This window comes from Eulemur rufifrons, chromosome 18 (assembly GCF_041146395.1).
Source record: "Eulemur rufifrons isolate Redbay chromosome 18, OSU_ERuf_1, whole genome shotgun sequence".
NCBI classification, from domain to species: Eukaryota; Metazoa; Chordata; class Mammalia; order Primates; family Lemuridae; genus Eulemur; species Eulemur rufifrons.
In genome coordinates, this window is record NC_091000.1 from 66,353,212 (window position 1) to 66,375,297 (window position 22,086).

The 22,086-nt window shown below is 41.8% G+C and overlaps 1 protein-coding gene across 8 annotated transcripts in view; it reads right to left on the reverse strand.

Moving 5' to 3' along the window:
- Positions 1-22,086, reverse strand: part of FARS2 (phenylalanyl-tRNA synthetase 2, mitochondrial) — a 504,609-nt gene that overhangs the window by 439,490 nt on the left and 43,033 nt on the right. For 3 of the 8 annotated variants that reach the window (XM_069493077.1, XM_069493076.1, XM_069493081.1), the window contains exon 2: positions 21,377-21,463. The exons of the other annotated variants lie outside the window; for them this stretch is intronic. The gene's annotated coding sequence lies outside the window, so the exon portion shown is untranslated. The remainder of the gene's footprint in view (positions 1-21,376; positions 21,464-22,086) is intronic. 8 annotated transcript variants of the gene reach the window in all.

Consider the following 22,086-nt stretch of genomic DNA (forward strand, 5'->3'; position numbering starts at 1 on the left):
CCGAAGTACCTGGACAAAATCCATGCAGACATGGGGGAAAGAACATGCAGATAGTGGCCCTGGCCAGGAAATGATTTTTTTCTTATCAACGTTATAACAAAACAACATTGAACAAGTGATGTTACTCAGTATTGCACTTCTTTATTATTTCCTTGATGTTAAGCAAGTAAAGGTGCTGAATAAATACTTGTAAATGAATCTTAGACTACATTGGTATGTTTACTGCTCAAGAAAAAGCATTATATTTTATTTATCTTTCTAGGTATAGCTTCAAGAGCATAATAGCTGCCCAATGAACACATTTGACAAATAAAACATATTATAGACACATCCAGCTTCTAACATCTCTTTAGAAGTCAAAATATTAACTATGATACTTAGATAAATTAATTTGTATATTAATAAAAAATGACTAGGACAGGAAAAGGGGCTCTTACAGTTTAATAAGTAAATTTTAAATATGCAAGAGGTGTTCATCCTGAAAGCATCACTCCACATTCAATACCTGTCTCATAAGATTTTGACATGAGGCAGGGGAGCACAGGGAGGCCACTCTGCCAGCCGCTGCCCTCCAAGTTAGCTCTAGGTTAGGCTCCTCCTAGAGCTGCAACACCAGGGGGCCACTTGCGCACCAAAGAAAGGGCCTGCAAGGCTCCATCCTGCCAACTAAATAAGGTTCCACACACCCTCAGTGTTCCCAGCACTCTGGAACCTTCATGTTCCTTTCACAGTTTCAAGGCAGAATTTGTACTTCAGGACTGTGAACTGCTCATGGAGAGAAGGACTTACGAGACTGCGGACAGATTACTTCACAGGGAGGCCTGAAAAGTGACACACAAACCGGTCGATTGTCTCATCCCTCCTATGACTCTGAATTATCCATTTAAGAGACACAATATAACCAACCCCAGAAGGATGCCAACAGCAGGGCTCTAGAGGCCCAGAGGCCTGCACCGAGGGAGGCTGGGGTGAGATCACACGCTCAGAGCATGAGCTCTGCACTCAGCAGCTCCGAACTCTCAACAGACCACTCACTGCCTCCAGTGTCATTTCTCAATCTGTTAAATGGGCATGTGTGGCTAAAATGAACTGGAATGGTATAGAAAGTCTCTGACCAACAGCAAATGCTATTGTCATTGTCAGTGTTAACATCACTGTTATCCAACCAATGAGGAAAGTGACATCCCTGTGTTCTCTAAGACAAACATAAAGGAGAACCACTCAAATCAGTAGTCACCTCCCGCAGTCTCCCCTCCCCACGAACACAGAAGAAGAGAAGATAGCAGGGGAGGGAGAAGTGCCCCAGGAAAAACAGCCTGGTGTCCAAAGTTTCACCTGGGTCAGGGCATAGGGACTGGCCTACAGCTAGGACCTGCCACCTCCCCTCCTAGCCCCCAGGTGACTCCTGGCAGTGCTTTAAACTTAAGCCCAGCAGCTCTTTCGTCCATGATGGGTTTGAATGTCATGAGGTGCCAGAGAGCCTCTTAATTTGAACCCATGGAGAAAACAAGGCAGTTTACAACCTCCATCTTCCACTGCACAGAGTCCTCTGGGCTAGACAGGCCGTGCACACACAGTAGCTTATGTCTGTTGCACTTCTCCCACATCAGCCATTTGTGTCCCAGACCTGGCTTACCTCCTGTACGTGCTTAGGCTCCATGAGCTCAAGATCTTCCTGCTCCGTGTGAAGTGCAGGGAGCTCAGCTTGACCTCCCCACCTTCATTCTTGTCCTGGTGGACAGACACAGGATGTCTGATTGGCTCCACTGTTTGAGCTGCATGCCAGATCTTTCTAGCACACCTGAAACACAGGTGTCTGTGGATGAAGGTGAGGAACCTCCCTCCCAGTGGCCCCCTGCTGGCCCTGACTGTTGCTAGAAGGAAAGCCTGGGAATCACATCTTCCAGCAAATTCTGTTGGTCCCAATCAGAGCTGCCAACCATGAAGAAAGTTTCCTTTGGAGGATATGCCCTGGGGGCAACTGGTTCTGGCTGGGGCTCCACCACCACTGCCAGTGCTGTGGGTATAGGAGGAGGCCCCAGGGCCACGCTGGGGGGCTGGGCTGGGAGTGGTCTTCATCTCCAGGCTTGGTAGGAGGTTAGTAGGCACTTGGGCTGTTCTGCTGGTCTTCCACCCTGACTCCTGGTCCTCCCTAGGACACGGATTTCCTATGTTAGAAAACAAAGTAAGAGTAAGAATGGCAACCTTGCTGTTTGGGGCTGGCAGATGAGGAAGGACTGCAGCTGTTGGTGGGACCAGCGGAAGGCAGGGGCTTCACAGTGATGGTGTGGACTTCCAGCTGCGCTGTGGCAGCCAGGATCTGTGAGCTGGCCACTGCTCCATCTTACTTTTGGCTCAAAGATGAGTCCTGAATCTCATCTGCTGTGTACCCTGTGAACAGTATCAACTCAGCCAGGGGGTCCTCATAGTCAGGGAGTAGCTCAATGTCGGGTTCCTCCTCGTGGCCCACGTTTATCCACGGGTCCCTCAGAATTTCCACAGAAGTGCTTGACTCACTGGGGTTGAAGATCAGAAATTTCTAGAACAGGTTTGCATACCCTATAAACATGAAGAAAGGAATATAGTATATTCCACTCCATATCCACTCTCACAGCTCCCCAACGTTCTTTCCAACAAAAGGCAGGGACCCAGTGACCATGGTAGAGAGAATGACCCACAGGTTCCACACATCCACCACAGGGCCATTGTACTTTTGGTCCTGGAAGAGTGACAGGGCAGCATAAGGGGGGCTGCCACAGGTGTCTAGCTTGTCTCTAAAGGTGAACTCACTGCTGAAGCCAAAGTCTACAACCTCGATGTCCAGGTCAGCGCCCAAAAGCAGGCTCTCCAGCTTCAGGTCCCTGTGGACAACCCTTTCTGGTGGCAGTACTGCACAGCAGATTCCACCCAGTGGAATCTGTCTCGAGCCTTTTTCTCTCTCACGCGGCTGTGGACCAGGAGGTAATCGAACACCTTCTCCTCCACTAGCATAGTCCACAGCAAACGTAGAGTGTTTCCTGGGCTTCAGTCACCTCGAATAGTGTTCACAATGTTGGGGTGACTCAGGGGCTTCATGCTCTGGACTCCAAGGGGTCGCCTCTGGAGACTGGAGGAACTCTGCTGACTCCCGTTAACAACCTTCATGGCCACCTCAGTCCCCGTCAGGATGTGCTGGGCCAGCCTCACCTCAAGGACGCTGCCCTGGGTAATGTCTCGAGAAGCCAGTAGCTGGTCCATGTGGTCTCCTCCCCAGCAGAGGTGGCTGTGAGGCCCTGCTGCATATGACCTGCTAATGCACTAGCAATGCTAACTACCAACCTAAATTTTTAAAAATATATATCAAGAAAAAAATAAATAAATAAGAAAAAGTGAAAATAAAGAAAACATGAGATGAAGAAAAAAGGTGAGAGCAATAAAAGCCAAAGAAAAAACCGAGAAAAACAAAAATATTTTAAAATGAGAAAAAAATAAGAGAAAATAAGAAAAAAAGGAAATGAAGAAACAAAGAACAAAATTTTAAAAGAAAAGAATAAGAAAAAAGGAAAAGAAAGAGTGGAGGAAAAAAAAATAACAGTCAAAAAGCCAAAGAGAAACAATGCTCACTGTGGTCAAGGACCCTCAGATTACCAAGAATCAGCTTCCTGGGTTAAAAGAACGAAAAGCCTCGGCACAGCCAGGGACTGGAAAAGGGGACTGGAGTTCCCTAAAAGTGGTTCCTCATGAGGTCATAGCAAGAAATGGGCCGATCATGGGTGGGGATAATCTGTAGTGCTTTTCTCAGTTTTGGACTCAACCCTTTTCTCTTTCAAAAAAATAAAGAGGGGGTGAGGATCCCAGAGGTCTCCTTGTTTATTTGGGTTATGGCAATTAATATTTACCTCATTAGAGATTAAAACCTGCAGGATGCTTCAATGCCTTTTCCTTTCTAGTTTGAAAAGCTGTAACGATTTTGACCTTTTAAGAACTCATAATGTCAATATATTCAATTCCTTTTTCTTTAAACTCTGAATAGTCTCAAAATGATGCCAGAACTAGGCTGGCATGATGAAACTAAAATAAAAACGTCCCCTTGCGTACGACACAATAAGGTGGCTAAGTTGTCCATATGGGTCACCTCTCCAGTAGGGATGACCTGAGGCCCTGCTGCACATGACCTGTTAACCACACCAACTCATAATACATCTCAAAAGCTGAGAGAAGATAGCTTTCATCCTATTTTCATTCCTCATTACAGTTTTGCACAGTTTCTTTGGAATAGACTCCTCCCTTCCACAAGCCAGACAACCTGCTATGTCCATTTCAGTATCTTTAACTGTAGAGGCTGCAGCTAAAACAACCCACATGTCCATATTATTTAGCATGAATGGGGCATCCAGGTACTGGGCATGGCACCATGGCACCGGGGCCTCAGGGGAGGGGATCACGAAGCCCCTTCATTTATTCCTTCTCTAACACTCCTTTCTTGATATAAATTTGGGGTTCTGACCTGTATCATTTTCTTTCTCTTTCAACAGTCTCTCTTAACATTTCTTGACAGGCAGATCTGGTGACATATTCCTTCAATTTTTGTTTGTTTGAGAAAATCTTTATTTCTTCACTTTTAAAGGATAATTTCACCATATATAGAATTCTACAATTTTGTTCGTTCTTGCTCACATGGTTTCTGAAGAGAAGTCTGATGTAATTCTTCTTCCTTGCAGCCCTATAGGTAAAGGTGATTTTTCTTACGGCTTCCTTCAATATTTTCCTTTTGTCTTGGATTTTTCTGTAGTTTTAATATGATACATCTAAGTGTAGGTTTTTTGGTATTTGCCTGCATAGTGTTCTCTGAGCTTCCTGGATCTGGGGTTTAGTGCCATTAATTCTGGAAAATTCTCAGCCCGTATTACTCCAAATGTTTCTTCTGCTCCTTTCTATTTTTCCTCTCCTTGAGGTATTCCCATTACACATATATCACACCTTTTGTATTATTAAAATAAGTGTCCTACGGTTCTGGGATATTCTGTGTGGGTTTTTTCATTTCTTTTTACCCTTTGGTTTTCAGTTTGGGAAATTTGTATGGATGTATCTTCCAGCTTGCAGATTTCTTGGCTGTGTCCAGTCTACTGATGAGCCCAGAGGCATTCTTCATTTGTTACTGTGTTCTTCATTTCTAGCACTAACTTTTGAGTTTTTGTAGCTTCCATCTCTCTGCCTCCATTACCCATCTGTGCTTACATGCTGTCCACCTTCTCCATCAGAGCCCTCAGCATATCAATTCCAGTTATTTTAAATTCCTGGCCTGATAATTCAAAAATCCCTGCCATATCGCAGTTTGAGTCTCATATCCGCTCTCTTCAGACTGTGCTTTCTGCCTTTTGGAACGTCTTGTAATTTTTTGTTGAATACTGGACATGATGTATCATATAAAAGAAACTAAGGCAAATGGGCTTTTAGTGTGAGGTTTTATGTTTATTTGGCTAGGATTTAGGCTGTGTTTACTGTTTGCTATAACTGTAGGTGTCAGAGGCTAAAATTTCCCGTAGTGTCCCTGGTTTTATCTCCTCTAAGCCTTACACTTCTTTTAGGTGTAATCCCTTATTCCCACACAGGAGGCTGACTGATGGGGAAGTAAGCCGTGAGGGGAAGCCCGCTATAGTCCTATGATTAGTTCTTGGTCTTTTAGTGAGCCTGTGCCCCTGAGCTGAGATCTTCAAAAACGGGTCTCCCGCTTTATTTTCCCCCCTTAGGTGAGACATTAAGGCTAGAGGGGGCTAGAGTTGTGTATTTTCCACCCCTCAGGGCAATTAGGCTCCCAGTAAAACCCAAGCAGTTAGGCTTTGGTAAATAAATAGCTTCTTTTGAGGGCAGCCTTTTGTTAAGGAAAGCAGAATGCTCTGGGTATCTTTCAAAATGCCAGAAACAGGTGGGCAGTTTTGTGAGAGGCTAGTGGGGCTCCTGGAGGCTCCCCCTGACACGGGGCTCCCAGAGTCTTTAACTCTCAAAGCTGGTGCACACTGAGCTTCCAGCAATCCCTCATTCACAGTTCAGCTGCTCTTACTAGTGTGGGGGTAGGGATGGAGTTCTGCTCCTGGACTTCTGTTTCTAGTAAACTGTGATTCTCCATATCGTCTCTCTCTCCATTTCTCAAGACAGTAGTTTACCCTGTGACCTCAGTTCTCTGAGGAGTCTAAGGAGAGTCACTGATTTGCAGTTTGCTCAACTTTTTTCTTATTGCAAGGAGAGAAGTACAGACTTCCAAGCTCTTGACATGTTGTCTCAGTATATTTTTTGCTTATTAATGTGTTGTTTTGGTAGTTTAATAGTCTTCCACATTTATAATGTTCAAAACATCCAAAATGTAGATTTGTTTCAATTTGTTTACTTATAACATGCTATTTGAAAGTACTATTTACACACAGTAAAAATATACTCAGCACACACAAGTGTTTAGAGAAGTTGCTAATCTCTCCAACTGTGCCAGTCACCCCACATGAATCTTTCCTAGTACATCTGATGTTTAAAATCTCTCTGGCTGTTTTGATTACAAGGATCCTTTCTTTATAAATAACTTCTAAAACCAGATGTCAGCCAACACGAACATGGCTCCATTAGTCAGTCAGGGCTGCCAGTTAAGCGTCTGGATAGCCATCAGCATCCCTCTCTGTAATGAAGCCCCTGCCAGATGACAGAATGAGCCCCGGCAGAATATGCTGCTCTCTTCCTCACGCACGACTCATTTGTTGATGCCCCGTAAGGTAGCAGGAGGGAAATTACTTCATTTAAATGGAGCGATTTCCTAGATGTTAGTTTATCATGGTCATTTGCCTCTGAACATGCATTTATAACCAGCCCATCACAAATATGTTAGATATTCTGGTGTCCTATGTTTCTTCCTTCTCAAAAAAAAAAAAAAAATCAATCTGCCCTTTAGAACTAAAACAAATAAAAAAATTACTTTCAAAATAATATGTTGGCAAGAGTAGATTTTGGTTTTTTGGGAAATATATGTTTGACTGCTGATATACCATTATTCTTTCTTTGAAAGGTAGGGGAAAGATATTACTTCATTGCAAATATTTAATATTGAAGTCTTGCTGTTTTTGTGAGATTGTAGGGTTTTTGCCAGGCTTTGTTTTGATAATTTCTCTTTGCTCCTTTTTTTCACCATCAAATGAATGACCCATTTTCCCTTGTGATTTTTGGCTTCCAAACTTACTCATTTACCTTGGTAAACTTATAGTGAATTTTATTATATACAATTTATGACTTTAGAATCACATTTATGGCAACAGATCAAAATGTTACACATAGCGTTTTGATTTCACTGTGGGGTTCTGCAGGCACTGCATGTAAGGAAGAAGATGGGAAAACTTTAAAGCCACGATAATGGAGAAAGGCCAAACAGTGTATATGTAAAGGAGATTCTCTTTGTCTAACTTTATCTCATATTCTGTGGGGGCAAAGCTGTCTTAAACCTTCCTAATGCTTGTCCAGGATTCTCTTAACAGGGCATAGCAGGTTATATAATACCCAGAGAGGCTGTTATTAATACTTATCCCAAAAGATTATTCCTGAAATCTAAATCACTTAAAGAACACAGAAACCTTACTTTACAAGATTCCTAAAAGACACCTTTTCACAAAGTCAAGAATCCATTGGCAAAATCATCAACCACCAATTACCTCTACCCAGAATGTAATTGCTTTATAAATTCAGATTTTTGTATGTTAGATTTTCTTAAAATAGAACACAGTTCAACTTCTGTTACAGAGGTTGTATTTCTTTCTCAAAAAACTCCAGATTGTTATATAAAATTGGCCTCACATTTTCCCTAAAACTATTCAGATAAAAGTGATATAAATTTTCAGTTCAACTATATGAAAGAGTAACTGTTGCTTATTCTTTGCAAAAGGGAGCTGAAGTTGTTTAGAAGCCACTGAGCTAGTGGTCACTAACCCCTCACCCATCGGGACCTCCATGGATCATTAAGTGTGAGGAGAATCCCCCTTAAATAAGATCATAGATCTCTCATGCAACTAAGATGTACAAGATGATTAATCATTAGAGAAAAACACACACTCAACCTGAGAAGGAACAAGGTACCATCTCTGCCTCAGCAGAAAACAGACTACAGGCAGTTTATCACGTAAGGTAAGTGCTTAGCAAAGAGCAGATGGATTTCCCCAGCTAGTTCTTGAAAGGAGAAACCGGCACAGCCCACGGTTCAGCAGGGCTGGTTGGGTGATCCCTACCCATTTGCTCCTGCTTCCACCCAGCTCAACTCAACTCATCCCTGCCCCAAATCCCATCCCACCATCACACCCATGCCACACATCACAAGTTCTGCTGAGCCCATCTCTTCAGCATCTCAGGGATCCATCTACCTCATTCCATCTCTACTGCCATTCCCTCCATCAGGCCACCTTTATCTTCAGGGTCACTTAACTGGTTTCACTGCCTCCAATCTTAGACTCCTCAATCCATTTTCCCCAAAGCAATCAGAACCATCTTCCTAATTTACAGATCAGCTGGCTAAAATCTTTCAGTGGTTCCTTGATGACATAAATCTATGTATGAAATTCAAATGCCTTAGCATAATTTATAAGACCCTTAGTAAACTGGCTAAAAATTTGGTCCCCAAATTTTGCATTATAATCTGGGAAGCATTTACAATCCCCAATGCCCTGGTATACTCTATACCAATTAAGTCACTATGTCTGGGGGTAGGAACCAGCATCATTATTTTTTTTTTAATTTAATTTTTTTAATTCCCAGGTGATTCCATTGTGCAACAAAATTTGAGAACCACTGAACCAATGACTATTTACCTCTCTAGACTCACCTATTACCACTCCCCTACAACATAAACCACTCGCCTAAACCATTTCCCTTTTTTCAGTCCTTTCTCATGCTTTCTTGCATCTAAGGCTTTTCCTAGGTTGTTCCTTCGCCCTGAACACTCCTCCTCCATTAAGGATTGTACAATTCTACTTCCCAGAATAGCTCAACTCGACTTACAGTAAGAGGTCTAAAAAAAATTCCCTAACAAAAATTGCCTACTGGGGGAAACCCAATCGAGTTACCAAGGAAAACACATATTAAATGGGCCAGGTGCAGTGGCTCATGCCTGTAATCCTAGCACCCTAGGAGGCCAAGGCAGGAGGATTGTTTAAGCTTGGGAGTTCGAGATCAGCCTGAGCACGAGTGAGATCCCATCTCTACTAAAAATAGAAAAAATTAGCCAGGAATAATGACACACATCTGTAGTCCCAGCTACTTGGGAGGCTGAGGCAGGAGGATCACTTGAGCCCAAGAGTTTGAGGTTTCAATGAGTTGTGATGATGCCACTGCACTCTAGCTAGGGTGATAGAGCAAGACTCTCTCTAAGAAAAAAAAAAATCACACACCACATATTAAATGGCAATACATGCAGATCTGCATTGTAAACATTGTGATGTGTAATCAGTGAATACAGCTGGGAATCAGCTAAAATGATTAAGTATGGCCCTGTATCAGTTGGCCTTTATCCAATAGGTATTCATGGATGATCTAAAAAGCAATGTATAAAACACAGCAGGAAGTTAGAAGTGACTGGGAAACCAGGACTAGCTGACAGTCGTCTCTCTGGGTGTGGGCAGCCCTCAGCAGATAGACAACCTGAGACCTGTGTAAAGGACTTTGTGGCATATCCCAGTCTCAAGACAAGGGGCAGGTGAATATCTAACATCAGATTTAGACGATCTTTCAAAAACACATTATCTGTTGACCCTTCAGGAAACCATTATCTGCTGAGTAAACAATGAAGTTTGTTTTAGGGGGCTGGTTGGTTGTACTTTTCTGATTAGTTTGCTTTTGCACACCACCACCTTCCAAATAAACACACACGCACACACCCATGCCAAATCCTCAAATCTGGGTTAGACGCCACACCTATGTGCTTTCTTGGCAACTATTATAACACTGAACCCAAGGTGTTGGGGCTGTCTTTCTACCTTACGGTATCCCCCATTAGACACGAGGTTTTCTGGGAGCAGGGGCATGTCCACCTTATTGACCATGAATCCCCAACAGGAAGCACCAGATCAGATGTAAGCTCCTAACAAAAGGGACTGTGTTATTGCTGTTCAACACTGAGTCTCCAGCACTTACTACAGTACTTGCACACAGCAGACACTCAAATTTTTATTTGAGTCCAGGTTGGATCCCTTGAAATTAATACTTGGCATTGTGGTCTTGAAAATCTAAGAGACAAATCTTTAGGGAACAAAAGCCCAGAACAGAGGGCAAGAATTCAGAGCCCTGCACTTTCTGGCATATCCTGAAAATAAAATAACCTTACTTTTTAAAACCCTTTTCAATGAGCACTTTCCCAGAGATGGGCTGTTTTGGTTTTTTTGTTTTTTTGTTTTTTTTTTTTTCAGAGACAGAGTCTCACTCTGTTGCCCAGGCTGGAGTATGATGTCATGCTCATAGCTCACTGCAGCCTCCAACTTCTGGGATCAAGTGATCTTCCCATCTCAGCCTCCCAAGTAGCTAGGACCACAGGCACACACACCACCACATCAAGCTAATTTTTTAATTTCTGGTAGAGACAAGGTCTCACTATGTTGTCCAGGCTGATCTTGAACTCCTGCCCTCAAGGGATCTTCCCCCTCTCACCCTCCCAAAATGCTGCGATTACAGGCATGAGCCACCGTGCCCAGCTGAGTTAAATCTTTGAAGCTTTGAATATTCCTATGCTTTTTTTCTGCTGTCTTACTCTGATATTCTGTACCACTGTAAAAATCTTTTCTAAGTTAGCAATATTGTCCCCAAATATCAAACAATAAGTCCTCAGATAATAATGACAATTCCCAGTCCACTTCTCAGGGTTGTCATGAAGCTTAAGTGAGAGTGCATGATAAAAGCCTTCTGAAATATAAAAAATACTACACAAATGCATGTTATGAGACTTATTATAGATTACTAGTAAGCAAAGCCCGAAGAAATTCTTATTGAAATTTTTACACTTTAATTTCTGGGAATAAATTAATGCTATGCATGAAACTGCCACCCTTTTGAATTAAAGGCACAATCAGAAGGCTGCAGTTTCATTCATAATCTGAACTGCTTGCAGAAGATGGCCCCACGTTAGTTATTTATAAGTTTCAGACATTGTACATATGTGAAAAGTTCCTTAGTAGTCAGAGAGCTTTATGTACCTAAATTTGGTTTGTGGATGAATATGTTTGTATTATACAAAACCTATAATAAACATTCAGAAGATTCTATGATTCTACAAACCAGAAAGCCCTCACCAGACATTGAATCTGCTGGTGACTTCATCTTGGACTTCTCAGCTATCAGAACTATGAGAAAAAAATTTCTCTTGTTGATAAATCACCTAATTTATGATATTTTGCTATAGCAGCCCAAATGAACTACACAGCAGTTAGCACCGTACCACTGCTTGGTCCAGAAAGTACTCAATATGTTGTCAGATGTTAGAGCTATAGTCTCAGTCAAGGCTATCCAGAGTGTGGCCCGCCTGATAACAGCCCACCAAGGTTCTGACAGGTGCCACCCCTTCCCACCCACGACAACTTTAAAGCCAAGATGAGGTAATCCATAAGACAGTAAATCAAGTAGCTAATAAATGTGTGCTGAAATGCTCAAACTTACTACCAAGCAAAGAAATTTAAAACAATGACATTTTTTGCCTATCACATCAACAAAGTTAAAACAGCAATAATACCCAACGTTATGTGTAGTGGATGGTTAGTTTCATATATTTGACATTACTAGTATCAACTTGTGGAAAATAATACACGATATAATACAACATAAATTGTGTGCATATGTGTCTGTGTGCGTGTGCACATGTAAAATATCAAAATGTTTATCCTTTTTTGGCCAGCAATTCTACTCTGGAAAAATACCCTAAAGAACTAATCCTAAATACATTCAAACCTTCATGCACAAAAAGCTTGCTAGAGGATAATTTACAATTGGGAAAATATAGGAGAATTCAGAGCAATGACTCTCAAATGAAAGAGGGGGCCTGGTCACTACTGACTGAAGAGACAGCTGCCCTATTAGTCATGATTACTGATGGGGCAGTGTCACCACCCACTGACATCCCACTGATGAGAAAAGGACTGAGCCACTCGTCCAGATGTGGAAAGAACAAGTGAAGATTTTCATAAATGCCGTCCAATGAAAAATGAATCTTCTGTAAAGGAAATTACATAATAGCAAATAAAAAACATGGATTAATTTTTAAAATGCAAAATTATCATAAACAGTCTGATGGTAACCACATAAAAATTATGTATAGAAAGAAAGAATGAAAGAAAATTTTAAACGTTATGAGTAGACTACTCAGTTGGAGGGCCTTCGGATAAGTTTACTCTTTCAATTTTTATATATTTTCTAAATTTTTCAGAAGTTTATATTTCCTTTATCATGGAAAAAATGTTAATCCCTTCAAGACCAAGCAAAGGCAAAAGGTGCCTACCTCAGCATGCTGTAGCAAAATACTTGTCAATAGCAGGTCATTAAGACTCTTAACTTTTTTTTACTGTGTAACCATATTACCCGGTTATTGTGCAGAATATTGTCAGGTTATTTATACAGAAGACAATATGGAGCTAGTTTAGTGGGGAAGTGGATAAAAATCACCCTGTCCACTGGTAGGATTAACTAGATCATCTTTGTGCTGTTCCAGGAAGAAAGCAGCTTACACACTGGGACACACGGGGGAGTGTTTAAGGGGCTTAAACACTCTAGTACCATGCATAAAATTTAGTCATATCAAGGACAAACATTTCTAATCCAAAGCTATAGAAACACAGTAAAATCCTTCTGAAACGTAAATACCCATAAATTCCAAACCCGATTACCCAGTAGCTGTAACTACTGACAGCTTAGGAGGTTAACATCAATTTCAAGGGGCCTCAAGCCACCATGGAATGAGCAGGTTCCAGTCATCTACAAATCATTCAAATCCCAGGGCAGACATCACATGGCTGTTAAAAGAACCAGTAGACTGTTAATTCTCTTTCTTGCTTTGTCTCCTCAGTCGTTTCATTTGACATTCACCATGAATGCTTCCCTCATGCTTATGCAGTTAGCTTCGGAATTTCAACTATACAACCAAATGTGCTCATCATATTGGGGGTGGGGGGGTTATGGAAGGAAAGGAAGAAAAAACAACCACACAGTTGATGCAATATTCAAGTTTAGATTTCAGTCACACAAGAGAAATCAAGAAACAGAAAGTTAATGCTCCCCTGACAACCTTAAATCTCTACTCTGGGCAGATGGATCCTAATGGGAGTTTTATTAGGATCACAATTGTGGCAAATATACACTTAAATCATGCACCATGCCTAACACTGTGCCTGCTCCCTTTAAAATAAAAAATGTTTACATTTAAACCTGGAGATAATGAAAAGCTGTAATTTTGTATGGAGTTGAATTTTGATCCTGCACTGTCTCTCGGCACTCAAGACAAATCTCCAGGCCTTTATCACTCTGGACCATGTGACTACCACATTGAGGTCACAATCTCTAAACACATTTCTATTAAGTTACAAGACAGGACAAGGCTGGTCATTGAGCAGAAAAAACTCCATATACATATCTGTAGAGAATACGGTGGGGGAGGGGTAAGAAAAACAAGCAGCCCAAGTTCTCCCAACATGGTGTGGTGAAAAGGACACTAGACCAGGAATCAAGCAACCTGGAGTTTCCAGTCACCTACCATCTGTGTGACCTTGGGGAAGACACTTACCCTTAATTGGCTCAGTTTTTTCCTCTGTAAAGCAAGGAGGTCCCATTAAATGATTTGGGAGTTTATACAGATGAGTCAAAGGTCTTTTGTGTCATTACCTTTCCTAAATTTCAGCTGAAATTTCCTCTTACTTTACAAACTCTATGAAGTCTGCTGGAGGTTTCACATGTGAGCACAAGAACTGGGGGTTCCTGTTAGTTAACCATAAGGCTTTGGTAGAATGCTTGGGACAATGAGTGAGTCTCCCCCATTTACTCAATCAATCATTCAATCAGGAGACACAAAACTACCATATACATATATCACATACAAAACTTTAGGGAATGGGTAGAAAACTTAATAATTTAAAAAAGTACAGACCTGCTGTAAAGGCATTTAATGTTTACAATACAAATGGAAAGATAAAGAACAAAGAAAATTGCAATGACAAAGACCTAGAACAAATTGCTAATTAACCACAGTACCTTTCCAACTGAGCCTAGGTGAGACCTCAACAACCTTCTCAATACAAGCACTTCATTCAGCACCCAAAAGACTGTCCCTATCAGGCGAGGTGCAGTGACTTGGCAGTCCAGGTTAGCCACTCCCCTGAGACATGCCAGGTACTCTCAATGCTTTCCCCCTGCATTTCCTGTCAACCTCCTTTGGCTTCCATCTTCATCTCCAAATTATTAGGTATTCCCGAAAAGTAGGGGGCCACTAAGAACCTGTCACACAGCTGAACGTTTTTGTCGCTTCACCTTTGCCAACTTTTTAGAAAGTCCAAATTCCTGGGAAACAGGAAACATCTATAACTTGCTTTATTTCATATCGAGCACACTGCTCTACTAAACACCAAACTGGATGACTATTATATTGACATTAGATCCCTAGTACATCCCCATTAACAAGGACAATGCATGGTGTCATGGGGCTTAAATCAATACACATATGCACCAATGAGTCTTACAAACGCACACACACTGCTCCTCCTCCTCTCCTACTGTGAGAGGCTGCATCCCTAATCCTAGTTGGCCACCTGGGAAACAAATGCCTTTCTGACGGCATTATAAATTGCCTCCACTCTTCCGGAAAGCAATCTTGCAATATGTTTTAGAAGCCATAAAAATGTTCATACTCTTTGACCCAGTAATGCCACATCTGGGATTCTATCATAAGAACGTAATTCAAAATATGGGAATATTAATAGCTACATGGACAAAGGTATACCTCACACTGGTATTAATAATGGTGAAAAGTCAGAAGAAAGGTACATGTCAACAACAGAGTTAAATAATCGATGGTGTAGATCACAGCAGGAGATTACACAACCCTTAAAACGGTCCCTAGGGAGGTTATGCAGCAACGAGGGCATATGCAGATACAAACCAACAGATGTAACTATGAAAAGTCACTGGAAAAATGTTTAAAAACTGATAATCATGATTTACAGTGGGGAATGTGGGTGTCTTTTCCTTTCTATTTCTAAGCTTTTTGTAATACTGTTACAATGCTTCTATAATTAAAAGATAATCGTTTATTTTAAAGTGACATCAATGCGCACTACCTGGGGAACGGATACGCCTGGAGCTCTGACTTGGGGGGAAAGGCGGTACATGGGCAACGTATGTAACCTGCAATTCTGTATCCCCCATAACAATAAGATGAAATAAAAAAAAAAAAAAAAGATTTACTAACAAAATAAATAAATAAATAAATAAAGTGACATGCATGCCTTTGATCTTAAGGACAAAGAGCCAAGGGGCCACACCAGACCGTGCAGCCTGCTATCTTGGCCAGGGAGGAAGAGAGGCCATCAGCATTCCACGGCGTGCCACACAGAGCAGTTCACAGAGAGCCACCTGGAGGTGTTGGGTACTTGTCAGTGGTTGCCAAAAAATGAGCAGTGTCCATCTGCTAACCCAGTCAATTCCCTTCATTACGAGCATCCTGAGGTAGAGGATTCCCTGGGCGCACTTCATGTGCTGTCAGTTTAGTTATCCATTTAAAAAATTTATATGGGGTCACACGGGGCTGTACGATCATTTGGTTAAAGTAACGAGCCCAGACTTTCACATTGGGAGCAATGAGAAATGTCTGTGGCAAGAAACGCAATAATCACAAAGATGGGGGAGGAAAGCAGAAGCAACCTTCCACTTCCAGTGAAGCTGAGGGCTGGGACACAGCTGTGTTGCCACACACGCGTGTGTCTAAGAAACAGGAGTCAGGGGAGGACAGCACTGGGCTCTCCCTGGCTGACGTGGGGATGAAGACACGGGAGGTGAGGACATGTGCTCAGTCCTAACAAATGTTAACCACCTGGTGGAAACTGACTTCACCTTGGGGCCCTTTAATCCCACACACAATTCCAGCCCGGTGCCCAACCCAGGGACCAGCCCTCTCCAGGGAGACCTTAGGGAGCTCCCGTCCAGTTTTAATCAGCCAGTCTCAGGTGCTGCTCTAGTGTGTTCACCCTCATCCCTGTGCCCAGGAGGAAAGACGAGGTCTTTATACCCTAGTGTTAATGACCAAGTTCTTATCTCTCTTCTATACCTCAATTTCCCCTTTGAGTCCTCGCCCAGGGAGGCAACAGGGCAAAGAAGCTTCAGATACATGTTCTGAAATCAGACAGTACTGTCTTAAAATTCAAGTTACATCACTCTCCCCCCTGTACAACCTGGGGAAAATTACTTAACTTCTCTGAACTTCAGTTTCCCTCTCTATAAAATGTGCACCTGCAACATACGATCATTATAAGGTTTAATTGAAATAACGAATGTAAACCCCAGCATCCGACCCTTATTAACGCTCAGTAAAAGTTTGCTGTCTGTACTCTCTCATGCCTCGGCAGCTGGGGCCCTGTGTGTTTTCTTCTCCCCTAGCCCTGTGCCTTGAACATGAACAGCACAGCCCCACTCCCTATTGCTAAGCCTTCCTTAGGCTGTTCACACTCCTGAACTCAGCTTCCCTTCTAGAACCACTCCACTGCCCAAACCAAGACACTCTCATTTCAGAACTGTGATCCGACTCGGCTTGGGCACCGAGACACACTGCCTGGGTCCAGAGCCCTGCCCTTGCACTCGTCAGTTCATGTGACTTTGGTCCAGCTACTTAACCTCTCTGTGCCTTGTCTCCTCATCTGTGAAAGAGAGACAATAACAGTGTCTACCTCCTAAGACTGGGGAGAGGATTCAGTGTGTTAGTAAAGTTCTGAGAACTGTGCTAGCACATAGGTACCAGGTACTTTTTTTTAAACTTCAATTCCCTGAGGCCGAGATATTTGGTGAGGCTACATCATCCCATATCACCAGATAACCCAAACAGTTTGCTACTCTCTGACACTAGGGAGATATGAGCCCTCCAGAGCAAAGCCTTGCTACCCACTGCGAGGTTCACAGAGCAGCATCAGGACTGTCTGGGAGCCCGTTAGAAATGCAGAATCTCAGGCCGCATCTAGACTTGCTGAAACAGAACCGGTATCTGAACACATTTTGCAGACGTAGTCACCTGGAGTTCTTGTTAAACACCACAACAGGTCTGGGTGGGAACTGAGATGCTGCTGTTCCTAGGACCACACTTGGAGGAGAAAAGCTCTAGAGGAAAGTTCCAAAGTAGAAAAATGTGCCAAGCTGTGGGAAGACTGTTGCCTGGAGCCTGTGAGTGACAAGGAGGGTAGATGGGGCATGACTGACAACTGTGGAAAAGTGCATGGCTAAGAAGACAAATGGCCGACAGCATAAAAAAGCTCCTTGGGAAGCTCCCAGAGGGTAGCGACCACGTCGTATTTACCTTTGAGTCCTCAGGTGAATGCCCACGATGGAGGAGATGGTTCACCAAAATCATCTGACACTACCTCTTACTTTTGTGAAGTCCAACAACTTATCACCATTTTCAATAAAACCAGAATAATGTTTGTGAGTTTTACCAAAAAACCCAATCATTTTAAATTAGTTGCCCCTCCCCACCCTACCCTAAAATAATACTTAACTCTATACTTCCCACATGAAGAAGATGCAAACTGCCCTCAATAGAAGGAATGGTTTCTAAAATGTTTGCTTCAGAAATGACACCGGCTCTGAAAGACTCTGAGTTGGGGTGGGGTGGGGATAAGAGGAGGGGCTGGCAGACCATCCTCTGAAAAACAATGGGCCGGGTGTTTAAAGATAACTTGCTGTTATCTGCCATTTTCATTTCAAACTCCTAGAATGTAAAAAACCAACTTAAGGAATCAGAAAATTAAGTGCCTCCTTTCTGTAACCCTTGACTTTTCTTAGTGACATATATAATTTACCAGCTGCTGGAGGTCAACAAACAGGGAATAATTACAGAGAAGAAAGCAGGGAAAATAAACGAGTAGAGCCTAGAAAAGTCATATCAGCTGATCCAGGAGCCCCTGAAAGTCCCCCTTGGGGAGCATAACCTTCATTTTCTACCACTTCGGAAATGACCAGATGCCTATGCCTGTTGTCTAAGCAATCTGTCTCTCTCATCCAACAGGGCCCCCTGCCCCACCCCCCACCTCCACACACACCTGTCACCTCAGTAATTAACTAAGGGGAAAAATATGCACAAAGGTAAGAAGAGAGCTATATTCCCGGTCCCCACAACTGTGATGAAATTATATAAACAGAAATGCCAGAGCAAACCCAAATAGGTTTCTCTTTGGAAAAACCAAGGAGGACCAGCAACAGATGTTCCTTCTAAGTCCTTCTAAGTCAAAGGTGAGACAGAATGTCCACTAGGTCACTCTGAATCAGCAGCTACATATGAAAATAAATAGATATAACATCACTGATACTATATGCACACAAAGACACACACATGAACATATGTATATCTTTCCTCTGCCTATATCAAAAAAGGTTTTAAAGCAAGTAAGAAGTCCTTATCCTCATCTATCAGAGTAACTCAATCATTTTCTGCCCTTAAGTGAGGTCTCTCAGAGATGCACAGCAGGAAAGCTACCACAGATCATACATCCTTTCTGCTCCAACTACTGACAGACCTCTCAAAGATAAATAAAAATAATGAAAAAAATTTTTTTACATATTACATCTAAATATGCATTTTTAAAACAAAATAAAAGCCAGGAGAACACTTGTTTCCCCCAAACTCTAAACTGGATTTCCAAACTTCAAAGAACTTTTAACCAAATAACCTTAAAGCCACAGTCCAACACAGCTGCTATTATAGAAGAGAAGACTATACCAAATATGGTCTCTGTCTTTTTAAAAAAACTCCAAGGGCCCAGGAGGGGCTTAGACAAAGCACTGCAACAAAACAAAGAACCCTCATATTGACCATGTGGTTTACTCAAAGATGCACCCAGACTTTGTAATTTAATGGTAGGGCTAAATGTTTTAATAAACAAGGAGGTAAAAGGCACTATACTATGTACACCAGAGGAGGTGAGGGTCTAAATGAGAAGCCTTTAGGAACTATAAGAAATATCAGCACAAATGTCATCCATCATAGGCTTCAGTTTACAAAATGAAAGTACCACCAAAACCCAGAAAGTGAGCTGGAGCTTGCACTGAAATCTAGGCAGGCAAACAGCCAACCCTCTGTTTTCCTAAATGCAAGGTTCTGTAGAGTCAACTAAATCTATCTATCTATAGCAACCAGCACTAAATCTTATTAATATAAAGACATACTTCATAAAGACATGAAAATAATTTTCCACCACAAATAAACAAAATAATAGAGGTTCCCTTAATATGTGAGAAATACTTCCAGTAATCTCAGGTAATAAGGACACTCTGAATACCATGGAATATTACTCAGCTATAAGGAATGATGAAGATACGACATCTCTATGGTTCTCCTGGAGAGAGTTGGAACCCATTATATTAAGTGAAGTATCCCAAGAATGGAAAAACAAGCATCACATGTACTCACCAGAAAATTGGTTTCCCTGATCATCACCTAAATACAAATCTGGGAACGACACCAATTGGACATCAGACTGAGGTGGGGGGTGGGGGAGGGGATGGGGGTATGCCTACACAATGAGTGCATTGCGCACCATTTGGGGAGTGGTAACACTTGAAGGTGCTGACTCGGGAAAGGGGGCGTGGGGAAAAAATATGAAACTATTGTTTTTAACTTGCACTGTTCACTTAATAATTTATCATGAATATTTCCCATATTATTTCATATCATTGTACAAGAAATAGTGTATACATTATGAGGACATACTGTATCTAACAAGATATACTGTTAGACTCTTTGATTCTGTAAAATTAAATTGAAAAAAAAAAGAAAAAAAAAAAAAGGACACTCTGAGCAAAAAACATTTTTGCATCTTTTGTGATGGTAAAAATCTTACTTAGGGCCCAAAGAACAAGGTATTAAGAAGAAATTAGAACAGTGGTTCTACACCTTGACCACACATTAGAATCATCTTGGAAGCTCTTTAAAAATCCCAATGGTCTAGGCGCACATCAGATCAGCCACATCAGAATCTCTGGAGATGGAACTGTGGCATCATTATTTTTTAAAGCTTCCAGGTAGAGCTGCAGTGTACGCCCAGGGCTGAGAACCACTGAATTAGATTATTCAAAGATATCTTCCAGAGCAGAGAGTTCATCTAAGCATGATTGTGGGCCCTTGATATTCTGGGACAAAAAGTGTTTGTCTAAAACTAACACCCAGCTATGAGGGTGGACTGTATAAGCCACCTACCCCCAACCCTGGAAGAGGGGCTGAGGACCATGCACACCCAGACTTCCCTTCCCCATTAATAAGCAACTCTGATGAGGCACGGCCCAGGGGGCCCCTAAGTCTGTATTTTCAGGGGGCAGCTCCCTGGCAATGTGAGAGGTGTTGGAAACAGGTATGACATGGCCCAGCTGAGCCAGTGTCACCTAGGGATGGTACTATTTTCAGAGCACTGTGCAGCCCTATTGTGAATCTATGAGGGAAAACACACACACTCTTAACAAAATATATACAGGGAAATGGATAAGTTTCTGAGTGGTTGCTCCTCTGTGATAAAGCTGGAAAATTCATTTTATCTAAATACAAAAAGTCCTCACTGTTTTCCAGATACCCTCCAGACTTCCCCCAATTTAAAACCAGCTTAAGATACTGTTGCTTGGTTGTATTTGAAAGCAAACTTCTGATGGGAATGGTACCGTGGAGATGTTTTACAATACTCCACTGGAATCAATGCATATTTACTCAAAAAATTTAAAGGAAAAATTTTACCCAAGAAACTTAAAAAGAAAATCAAATGTATTGCAGACATTTTTAAAGATAATGTTTTAAATAATAGGAATGTTTTAAAGCATAAATTTTAAAAGGCAGGCAAAAGCCATAGGAAAATGTTCAAAGATTAATATTTTTTTAAAGAGCACTTTTATTTAAAAAAAAAAAAAAAAGGCTGACTCTAAAAGTCCTTCACAACATAAACTCTGAAGGCAGGCTTTGCATCTCAGCTCTGACATTATTAGGCAGGGACCTTTAATCAGGCCCCATAAACTCTCTGTGCCTCACCTTACCTGTATGTCACAGGAGTTAAGGTTCTGAAGTCGGGCTGGCATATTAAAATTGAGATCTGCACATTAGCTGTGTGAGCTCACTTAACCTCTCTGTGTCTCCCTCCCTCCACTGTAACACTGAACAACAAATAGGACCTACCTCCTACGTGGAGAAACTGGAACGCTTGTGCACTACCGGTGGGAATGTAAAATGGTACAGCCACTGTGGTAAATAGTATGGAGGTTCCTAAAAAATTAAACATAGAATTAACACATGATCCAGGATTTCACTTCTGTAAATATACCCAAAAGAAAGGAAAGCACGATGAAGAGATATTTGTACACCCATGTTCGTAGCAGTATTATTCAAAATAACCAATAGGGAAAAGCAGCCCAAGCGTCCATCAATGGATGAATGTATAAATAAAACGTGGTGATACACACAATGCAATATTATTCAGTCTTAAAAAGGAAGGACATTCTGACACAGGCACTGAAAACACCGTGCTCAGTGAAATAAGCCAGACAAAAAGGACAAATACGGTACGGTTCCACTCATATGAGGTACTCAGAGTAGTTAAATTCATAGAGACAAAAAATGGAACGGTGGTTGCAGGGTTGGGGGAAGGAGGAATGGAAAGGTATTGTTTTATAGGTACAGAGTTTCAATCTGGGAAGATAAGAAAGTTCTAGACAAGGATGGTAGTTGCAGTATGAATGTACTCAACACCAGTGAACTGTACACTAAAAAGTGATCCAAATGACAGTTATTATATTTCTACATTTTACCACAAAAAATTTTAAAAAGAAAAGAAAAATGTACAATTAGGAAGGGCTTCGGGATGGCTGACTAGATACACCTGGTACTGG